The sequence below is a fragment of the Sturnus vulgaris genome, chromosome 3, assembly GCF_052056855.1.
Source record: "Sturnus vulgaris isolate bStuVul1 chromosome 3, bStuVul1.hap1, whole genome shotgun sequence".
NCBI classification, from domain to species: domain Eukaryota; kingdom Metazoa; phylum Chordata; class Aves; order Passeriformes; family Sturnidae; genus Sturnus; species Sturnus vulgaris.
The window spans coordinates 96,097,584-96,106,441 of NC_142245.1; positions in this window are offsets into that span (position 1 = coordinate 96,097,584).

Here is an 8,858-nt window from a genome sequence, read left to right on the forward strand (position 1 = left end):
CTCAGTTGCAATATAGACTTTACAGAATGTTTTTATAAACCAGTTGTGACATTTTTGCACATTTGTCTATTTCCCAATAGTCTTCACATTTTGAAAGAGTTGTTATCAAAGTAAAGCAATGTAGCTTGTTTAGTATCTCCTATGCCTTTTATGCTGAAACAAGTTCTGTTCATGTTATGAGCTAAGTAACTCTTTGCAAAGGGAACCATATTTTTTGATTTATTTTCTTGTGTGAGTCCCAGCTGTGCCAGTTATTGGATCTGTGCTATTTTAGTCCACCCCCATCTGACAAACTCAGGGAAATAAGGCAATCAAAACTTGTGAGATTTCTGCCATTCACATGAGGGAATCTGATTTGTTAGAAGTATCCTGTTGATTCTCCTGGGACTTCCTGGGACAGAATTATCATACTGTGTTGGGTTGACCCTGACTGAATGACACATGCCCACCAAGCCACTCTACCACTCCCCTTCTCAGCTGGATAGGGAGAGAAAATAAGATGGAAAGCAACTAGTAAGTTGAAATAAGGCAGTTTGCTAAAGTAAAAGTGAAAGTTTGCACAAGCAAAAAAAAAAAAAATCTTTAGTTTCCACTAGTGAGTGATGTCCAGCTACTTCCTGGGAAGCAGGGCCTCAGTACATGTAGTGATTGCTCCAGAAGTCAAACATTGTAAATGATGATTGCCCCCTTTCCTCATCCTTCTCTTAGTTTCTATATCTGATCTGACATCCAAAGGGATAGAATATCCCGTTGGCCAGTTTGGATCAGCTGTCCTAGCTGTGTCCCCTTCCAAGACCGTGCCCACCCCCAGCCTGAGAGGGAACAGAATGTTGGAGACAGCATTGATGCTGTGCCAGTGCTGCCCAGCAGCTGACAAAACACACAAAGAGCAGTGTGTTAGAGCACCTCTCTAGATACCAGTGCACAGCACAGCACTGCAAGGGTTTTTATGGGGAAACTGAGCTCCATCTCAGCCATACCCAATAACACAGACTCTGACTCAGCTTCAGAGGAATACTCTTTATTAGTTCGATGTCTTCCCCCACAAGCATTTACGGATGCATATACATCCTTTTCCCTCTGCCCTCCCCACTCAGCAGTAATCCAGAATAAGTGTAAATAATGAACCAAACACATAGAATCATAGGATATCTTGTATTGTAAAGTACTCACAATCACCATGAAGTCCAATTACTGCTACTCACAAGACTACCTAAATCTTCCCTCTCATGACTAAGGACATCATCCAGATCCTCCTTAAACTTTGGCATGTTTGCTTCCATGATCAATTCTCTGGGAAGCCTGTTCTGGTGACAAACCTCACTCCCAGTGAAGAACTTTCCTAATGTTCAGTATGAACTTTCCTTGATGCAGCTTCATTCCACTTGCTCATGCTCTGTTGCTGGTTTCCAGAGAGATATCAAGCTCTACTGACCTCTATCTAGAGATATCTTCTCTGTTAACCCTTCAGCCTCCTCTTCTCCAAGATGAACAAATGAAGTGATTTCAGCTGCTTCTCGTAAGTCTTGCCCCCACAACCTTTCACCATCTTGGTTGCTTTTCTCTGCACACACTCTAACAGTTTAATGTCCTTTTATGTTAAGGCACCCCAAACTGCATACAGTACTCAATGTGAGGCCACACCAGTGCAGAGTAGAGTGGGACAATCTCCTCCCTCGGATGGTTAATGTTGCTGTGCCTGATGCATCCCAGGACACTGAGGGCCCTTTTGACTGCCAGGGCACTGCTGACTCATATTCGATTTGCCATTGAACAAGTCCCCCAGATCTCTTCCTGCAGGGCTGCTTTCCAATCTCTGGAAGACCACAGCCCTTCAGTCTAGTATTATTAGCAAATTAAATGTACATTCTGTTCCTGCATGCAGATAATTTATAAAAACACTAGAAAGGTGGTGACTCTAACACTGGGCTCTGGGGAAGAGCCACCATCCCCAGGCACTGTAGCTCCTTAGGCCTGACCCATCGGCCAATTGATCACCCAATGGATTATGGACTTGCCTAGAAGTGTGCTGGACACAGTCAGAAAGATAAAGTGAGAGACAGTATCAGAAACTTTGCTCAAATAAAATCCCCCACATCTACTGTTTTCCCTTGGTCAACTAGATGGATAATGTTGTCATATAAATAAATTAGGCTGGTTGACCAGGACTTTCCCCTCATGGACCCATGCTGGCTATGACCAAAGAATGAATTTTCTCTCAGGTGTTTTTCAAGAACTCCCAGAACAACCTTCCCCACAATTTTACCAAGCACTGAAGTGAGACTGACAGAAATGAAATTACTTGGGTCCTCCTTACTCTTCCTGAAAATTAGGACAACATTTTTTAGCTTACAATTGACTGGGACCTCTCTAGACACTCACAAACATTGAAAAATAATGGAGAGGGCCTGCAATAACATCAGCCAGCTATTTCAGTACTCTGGGATGAATCCCATCAGACCCCATATACTTATGTGCATCCAGCTGGAGCAGCAAGTATTGAGAAAGTTTAGTGTCAGATGGAAGTTTTTCATTCCTCCAGCCATGGTCTTGAAACACAGGGCTGCAAGGGCTCCCAGAGGCCATCACAGGCACTGAAGGCAAAGCATGAGATAGTATAGTGGAGAAAAACACTTCACGTAGGGTTAGACTTCTGTGGAACTTGGTCTTATGCTGTTGGAATTACTGAGTATTTTTAGGTCACACATGCAGGAGTGCAAGCACTTTTGTGTATGCATCAGTCACACATGTATGCCTTAAAGAGAAACACACAGAGATACAGAATCACAGAGCCATTTTATCATCCAGTCATTGAATGATAGAAACATAGAATGGTTATATGCATATATATGTTCAAGTATATGTACATGCATGACAGAAACTCAAGGATTTCCCTTTCTCAGTCTTGAACTTTGTTGAGATTCAGCCCAAGAAAATTATCTGTAGCCTTAGGGTGGGAGCTGAGTATTGCCAAGTGGCTGACAAAGGAAAGGAAAAGCTACACAATAAAATTATCCCATGATAGGGATAGGTCTGAATGGGATAATATTTGTTTTTGTTTTAATCCATACAAAAACTTGAGTTTAAGATGGTATTAGTAATTAAAAATTGGAGACAGTCAAAACCTAGTATACAATTTGGAGTAGAGCCATAGAGTCTGCTAAAGGAGGTAGGTTGCACATAGTGCTTTCTCTGATATCTATTTAATCTGGGCCAGGTCAGGGGGTCCTTTACTGAGGGTCAGAATATATGTAGGGTTAGGATTTGGGTAAGGATAAGGAAGGCAAAAATAGCTGAGTTGCATCTGTAGTGGGACTGTAGAGGGTTTGTCAAAGGAAGGCTTAGCTTGTAAAAATATTTTCTCTTGAAAACATTTTTCAAATCGATCCTTGGGAAAGACTGGGTGCAGGTTTAAGGTTTAAAATCTGTGACACATATAATAGTCCTTGGCAATGGCTAGGAGCATGCCTGGAGTGTTTATGTTTAGTGTCTGGGAGAGAAAAAGATCAGACCTCCACTTGGGTATGAAGTCACTAAGGAAGGCTTACACTGCTGAAAGAGATCCTTTGCCTCAAAAATTGGTGAAATCTTTGGCAAAAAAAACCCTTCTAGGGGAGGATTTCAGAACAACTAATTGTCTTCAAAAGTATAATTCATTTAAGGTATGCTATTTTGTTTTATTTCAATTATTATGCTGATTTTTATCTAGTATTGCATTATTTTATTGCAAAATATTTATGAGTTTATGCAGAAAACATTCAGTGCTTATGAAAATTTTGAAACTCACAGAACTCACATTACTACTTCCATGGTCTGGGTAACTGGAAGACTGTTTTTTTGATTTTTCTGTGTCCCCTGTTCTTAGTCTAAGGGTGGCATGTAGAAATCCAAGTCTAAAATATCTATAAAGTGCTTTGTGCTAATACTTTAGATAGACTGAGGAACATAAACAATTTGCCTCTAACAGATCAACTAATTATATTTGGGAGTTAGAATGATTTGTCTCCTTACTGGTTGATTTTGAAAAGTGTGTTTTCCTGTCCACAAAAACACCAACTTTTCCATTATGGTGCAGACTTGAGCACTAAAAAGTCCTACTGATAGACCAGACTCTGGAACTATATTTTCCTTTATTTAGAAAAAAAGATTACAGAGCTGGATTGAAAATTACCTGCATCTCAAAGAATGAACAGAAAGGAATGAGCCTATTAATCAGCAAAATCCTAAACAACTCAAATTTATTTTTTTAGCTTTTGAGAGAGGAAAACCAAAATATGAATTTTATTTCCACTACAGTTTATTCTGATCACATTTCAGTGCAGCAGGGAACATTACTGCAAATCAACAAGCAAGTCTGATTTTTCTAAATGTGAGTGGCTGGCATTCTGAAAGCCGTGTATTCAGTCTATTCACCTGTTACAGTAAGTCAAGCCATTCCTTTTATTATCCATAACAACCTAATAGTATTTCTGGTAGAGAAGCTTTTGATACAGTTCAAAATATAAGCAATAACAATTGGTACATTTGATGTATGAGATCATGAAAATTTTAACTGTCTACCACACACAAGAAAGACAAAAGACATAACTGAATTTCCACAAGATGCACTCCCCTTATAATTCTCTTCTCCATGTTGTCATAACTTTCATTCTTCTTCTCCAAAAGGTTAAAAAGAAGAAATATTTGCACTTTGGCATTTCTTTTCTAGCATATTTAGCATTGACTTTGGTTTTTTTGTTTTCTTTGTAGACTAGGGTCCTGAAGTGGCCTTCCAAGGTGGTTTGCATCTCACTCAATGACAAATGATACTGACAGAATAGGCGTGACAGAAGTAGATGCTACATTGCCTCACACAAGATACCATGAAATATTACAGAGGTAATTCTGACTCTTGGTCATTTTAAATTATTTGGGTTATTTATGCAAATGAATATTTGACTAAGAAGATTGAAATGCCACCCTGTTTCTTGTGTAATGGAAGAACAAATGACCTCATTATGACTTGGGTAAGGAACTGTAACAGAAGAGCTCTTTGAAGTCACCCATCCCAACTTTAACCAAACAGGCTTCCCTGGTAACAAGTGATTTATTCTCTCTTAAGCACTGTGGGAAAAGCAGTCACAGCTGCTAGAGTGGAGATACATCTGTCTTTGGTCAAAGGAACATTGTCATGCTCACCTTAACCAGATGCAACACAGGCTGACATAGGGAGTAGGTCTGTTAAGAGTATTTGAGTAAATGAGCAATGGAGAGAAGGATGTAACGGGCTGGGTTAAAGCTAGATTGGATCATTTACTTACCCCTTTGAGAAGACTAGTGCCATGATTATAAATGCCCAAGGCACTCGGGCATTTATGCTAAAATAATCTTTGATTATTGATTGTTTTCCTCTTGGAATTTGTTCTGAATTTCTTTCTAACTCTTCCTAAACAGTAAAATTTCTTTATTTGTCTTTATTTTATTTTATAAAATTGTCTTTCTTTCCATGCTTGGAACAATAACCTTGTAAAAGATATGGCTCTTAGGGGAACTCAGACAGAGTCACTTGTTTTTTCCCTGATAATGAGTAGACTTCTGTTCTTTTTATGATTTCAGAAAATCACTTCTGTAATCAAAAACAGTGCCTTATGCCATCCACCAGTCATGGTAGAAAGTTACTTTTTATTGTCCTGTTTTTCAGAAAAGAAAACAGGCTCCTGGAGATTGAGTAAATTTTCACAGAGATGCCATAACAAATTGCATTTGCTGATTAAAACTTTGGAGGCAGTTTTGTCATCCAGGATTTGCACATAAGCTAAATTTTAATTAGAAACTTTACTGAATTAGTGTATATATATGCTACAACTGGAGAATACTTAAGCAGAGCAGAGAATTCAATGTAATCAGGGGGCAATTCAGAGAGTTTTTACCCAGAAGATCCTATACATCTCAAGAAGGCAGGAAACTCAATTAGTCACCTTCTGAAGGCAGCAAACAAATTCCCTTTGACTTCATCAACTGCTTCAGAGAGCTGAAGGGTGAACACCACAACATTGGGGTTTGATGACTTAATGAACAAATCAGTCATCAAGAAACATGCTTGTGAGTGATTCTGTTCATCACAGCTAGTGGTGTATATCTTCTGAGCATAAGTAATAGTTAAGGATTTAACAGTTTAACACACTTTAAGCAAAAAGGACTGTATTTCACAAGCAGGGGGGTTTTAACCAACTCTTAGATATTTATAGCTGTAATTCCAACACGCATTTAAGTTAATATTCATGCAGTCATAAATGGCTCATTGTATTTGAAATGTGGGTTTACAGAATGTGACAGATCACTAAACCAAGCCTATCTCTCAGCATGTCCTCACTTTTGTGCACAATCACAGTAATTTCTCAAGACTTCTGGCTTCTGATCAGAATGTTCCTTCTGCTTGTACATTTTATTCTATCTAATAAACTACATGATAAAACCACATGACTACAATTTGCCCTTGCTAACTAAATCCACTCATATGATGGAACACACACTGAAAATTACAATTTCTTTGGAAATAAACTCTACAAATAAGTTGCCAATAAGGAAAACTTTTGTGAATGTCATTAAGAGTCAGTAAGCTACAGCTGCTCTTTGTGGTGCTTTGAATGTTCCACTACCCAGCAACTTTCATTAAAACTGCTGAGGGTTTCCAGTATTCAAGAATCAGCATGATGCAAGACACAATGATTTAGAATTCTTAAAGAATATACCATATCCACCACTTTCATAACAACTAGGTTCCAAATTGTCTCATAAACTAAAAAAAAAACCCTAGGTATCTCAAATAAAATAATTACACTTTAAAGATATCACTGAGTTTTGTATGGGCTTAGGCAGGTGGACCATTCAGAAGTCAGTGCAGCTTCAGCACCTATACATGAAAATTTCAGAGATTTCCAGAGGACTTGACATTAAGAATTCCAATTAACAACCTTGAATAACATAGACACTAATCAAAATTTTATCCTAATATTCCTTTGATGAGCTGCATACATCTGAACTTACAGTCTTTGTGCCCTCTAGGAAGAAAATTGTTTGAACTTGCAACCTGTCTCATCACATCTTCAAATTCAAAAGAAAACTTCATAACTTTGCTCTAGGAGTGTCCATCCATTGACTAATGACCACGTGGTTTGCCCTGTCTGGATATAAATACTATTATGCTGAGAGCTAAATTCAGGAGCAAATCACCTCTTTAGAGTCTATACAATTGTATTACAGAGGCAGTTGGAAAACTATTTTGCCAATAGATAGAAGGTGAATTTAGATTTTTTTTATTTTTTTAAATAGCCAAAAGTAGACTTAACCCTACAGTCTAGCAACCATTTCTGAGATGTAATATAGCTCAAGAACAAGATATTTTACCCCAGATTCTACCATGTAATACAGTTAGACTTAATGTTTTTAAGGGTCTTTTCAAACCAAAATGATTCCATGTCTTTATGAAATAAATAAATAAATCTAGTAACAAATTGAAATTTTCTTGTGAGAGGGTGTGTTTAGAACAAATGTAAAGTTGGAGTTTGAAAACCCATTGGTTGTCAAGACTTGCCAGTATCTTTGAGTAGCCTGCTTTATACTTTTTTAGGGTAGTTCTGGTACTTATGGTTTTTTTTCATATTCCAGGACACGAATAAACGTGTGCAACTGAAACGATGAAATTCCTTCTTCTACAAGATGCTTCACTGAAGTCAATATACATTGTTTACATTCAATAAAAAAATGTCATCCTAAGATAACAGCAAGGTAGTTTTCCTGTCATTTATGTCAGACAAACCAAAAGGAAGTTCTTTGGAGGTGGAGAAATACTTGGATTGCTTGTGTTACCACAACATACATCATGCTGAACAGTGAGATCCAGCTGTATACTTCCTAGAGAAGCTCAGCTGCTCTCTTCACCCTACACATGGAAACCCCAGAAGTTTGGCAGAGTTTCTGGGCAGTTTAGAAAGAAATCCAAAGAAGACCATCAAAAGCAACTCACATGTCACCACCTTCATGTTTTTGGCAATAAACCAAAGCAAGCACCTTGTTTTATATAGATGGACATAATAGGCATAATATTTTCCAGTAATTTTATTTGCTAAACTTGAAAAGCATACAAACTCTCAATTGCAAATACTGTAGTTCCTTCTCTGCCTCTGTTTGGATAATGTAGACACCTATTTACATATTTGCGTACTTTTATATTCATGAATCCTTTATTAATTCAGCCACAAAATGATTGGATGATTTGGAAAACATTGCATGACTTGAGATCTTTCAGAATGCAGAAACACAGTGTTGCTTAAGGGCATTCAATGGATTTATCTGTTTTTTTTCTGAGTCATGATAATGTACTGTTTTAGTAGGTGGGAGCTGATGCTTTTGATCTGAGAATATATGCTAAGAAATTCACTGCTTGATGAGATAGAATGTTCAGTAATTGAGACCACAAAAATGTAATACCTTCAAAAAGAATATACTAGCAAATTCTCAACAGCTCCTTTGGATCTTTCTTCCTGTACAGTTTGAACAACATTTGTATATGCTGTTCCTGTTGCTGGTGTCCTACTTTGTGCAGTTGCTTTTCAATACAAAGGCCCTACTTGCCTTAAGAAGCAGCATAAAGCTTTAATTACTTAATATGGTCTGACAAATATTTGGCATTCTCACACTTTCTGTGACAACTGCTTGTGTGCACTTAAATCAGTGAATTCATATGAAAAAGGCAATAAAAATCTCTGGGAGAAGGAGGAGCAAAAGAGGAAAAGTTTATGAGCTGTTTTGATACTTATTTGAACAAAATTGCATTGTACACAAAATGGAACTAGGTAAGAGAAACAACTTTTATTTAA